At 49.3% G+C, this 2,566-nt stretch overlaps 1 pseudogene; it reads left to right on the top strand.

Annotated features, from left to right (window-relative positions):
* Positions 1-816: 816 nt before the first annotated feature.
* Positions 817-1,337, top strand: LOC123570263 (protein shisa-5 pseudogene; annotated as a pseudogene).
* The last annotated feature ends 1,229 nt before the right edge of the window (positions 1,338-2,566 follow it).

The raw sequence follows: 2,566 nt of genomic DNA, 5'->3' as shown, positions 1-2,566 counted from the left end.
CAGGTCAGCCAACCCAGAACCAAGAGAATGAACAAAGATTTCAATATCTAGTATGTCCAGCAGAGATGCAACTTGTACAAAAAATAAAGAAGTAGAGATGCACACAGCTCCCCTGACAACATTGTGTCCCAAAGCAATGTCTTCTGTGACCCTCTTTAAGGAGCTCACTGTCCCTCACCACATGGGCAAGTGCTTCCAGGGTCTCTCAATTCCTCAACGGGAGATAACACACATTTTAACACAGTACCTCAGCAAAGGAAGTGGTGATAATTTACCTACTTTGATAAAGTTCCTGAAAAGATCCCTAGACAGCAAAATTTCCTGCTGAAAGAACACAGAAAAGGCTTTTCTGTGTTCACAACACAGAAATGGACCTCCTTGCTTTTCAAAAAAGTACCCTTGAAATAGCCAAAACAATTTTGCCAAAACAAATTGTAGAACTTGAACTTTCTTATTTGAAATCTCACAAAACATTACAACTATTAAAAACAGAAGCTGCTGGCATAAGAAAACAAATAGGGACCAAAGGGATAGAATCGAGAGTCCAGAAATAAATCCTCACCCTTATAGTTCATTGCTCTTGCATAAGGGTGTCAAGATAATTTAATGGAGGAACAATCATCCTCTTAAATAATGGTGCGGAAACAACTAGATAACCACACGCAAAACAATAAACTTAGAGAACTATGCTTCCAACCATATCAAACAATTATCTAAAAATAGATCAGTGAGTTAATTATAAGATCTATAACCATAAAAACATATTAGAAAGAGACATAGGAGGTGCTTCCTGTGGCCGACATCATCTGGAGATTTGCTTTCCTTTTCTCCAAAAGGGGAGGAAGTTGAATCTGAGTGGCCCACGAAGGGAAGAGGGGAAGCCCAGGGGTACAGGAGGCCTCTGGGTGAATGCAGAGGCTAACATGGGGTTCGGAGCAACCTTGACCGTTGGCCTGACCATCTTTGTGCTGTCTGTCATCACTATCATCACCTGCTTCACCTGCTCCTGCTGCTGCCTATACAAGACCTGCCACTGACCACGTCCGGTTGTCACCACCATCACATCCACCACTGTGGTGCACACCCCTTATCCTCAGCCTCCAAGTGTGCCGCCCAGCTACCCTGGAGCAAGCTACCAGGGCTACCACACCATGCTGCCTCAGCCAGGGATGCCAGCAGCACCCTACCCAATGCAGTACCCACCACCTTACCCGGCCCAGCCCATGGGCCTGCCAGCCTACCATGAGACCCTGGCTGGAGGAGCAACCGCGCCCTACCCGGCCAGCCAGCCTCCTTACAACCCGGCCTACATGGATGCCCCGAAGGCGGCCCTCTGAGCATCTCCTGGCCTCTGTGGCTGCCACTTGGTTATGTTGTGTGTGAGTGGTGTTCAGGCACGGTTCCTTATGGCCCAGGTGTGCTGTGTGTGTGCTGCCTGTATATGTGGGTTCCTCTGATGCTGAGGAGGTGGGGAATGATCCTTGCCAGAGTGGGCTGGGACCAGACTTTGTTCTCTTCCTCACGTGAAATTATGCTTCCTAAAATCTCAAGCCAAACTCAAAGAATGGGGTGGTGGGGGCACCCTGTGAGGTGGCCCCTGAGAGGTGGGGGTTTCTCCAGGGCACATCTGGAGTTCTTCTCCAGCTTACCCTAGGGTGACCAAGTATGGCCTGTCACACCAGGATGGTGCAGCTTTCTGTATGATGCAGATGTGTCCCGGTTTCGGCAGCGTAGCCAGTTGCTGCTCGAGGTGATGCAGGCAAAGCTTGGGATCTGACCAAGTTGGGCTTTGATCCTTTAGGCAGATGTCCCATTGCTCCCTGGAGCCTGTGTCATGCCTGTTGGGGGTCAGGTAGTCCCCTGATGCCAGAACACCTCAGGCAGAGCCCTACTCACCTGATAGCTGTCTGCCTGGACTGTCCCCTGTCCCTGCATCTTCCCTGGGACCACCCGGAGGGCCACATCCACACAAAGCCTAGCTGCCCACAGGGAGCTCTGCTGCCCTTGCTGGCCCTGCCCTTCCCACAGGTGAGCAGGGCTCCTGTCCACCAGCACACTCAGGTCTCTTGCCTGCAGTGTTTTCATTTCATTTTAACCAAACATTTTGCCTGTTTTCTGTTTTAAAACATGATAGTTGATATGAGACTGAAATCCCAGGGTTGTGGAGGGAAATTGGTTCAGAGGAGACGGACAACCTGGCAACTGTGAGTCCCTGCTTCCCCTGACACCAACCTCATGCAATATGCAACTCCTGTACCCCAGTCCAGGGTGTTCTGGCAGCAGGGACACCTGGGCCAAGGGGCCATCTGGACCAAAGGTGGAGTGTGGGGCCCTGGATGGTAGCTCTGGCCCAGACATGAATACTTCAGTGTTCCTCTTACCTCTATTACTGTTTCACCAGAGCTGTCTTAGCTTCGAATCTGTTGTGTTTCTGAGTCTATGGTCTGTACTCTTGTTTATAATAAATGCAATCGTTTGGAAAAACAAAATAAAGAGATATAAGGGTAAAACTTAATGACCTCAAATGTGCAATGCATTCTCAGGTATGACCCAAATGCATGAGAAA

The sequence above is a fragment of the Macaca fascicularis genome, chromosome 19, assembly GCF_037993035.2.
Source record: "Macaca fascicularis isolate 582-1 chromosome 19, T2T-MFA8v1.1".
Taxonomy (NCBI): Eukaryota; Metazoa; Chordata; class Mammalia; order Primates; family Cercopithecidae; genus Macaca; species Macaca fascicularis.
The sequence above is the reverse complement of the archived record's forward strand: the minus strand, read 5'-3'. Positions and strand labels throughout refer to the sequence as shown.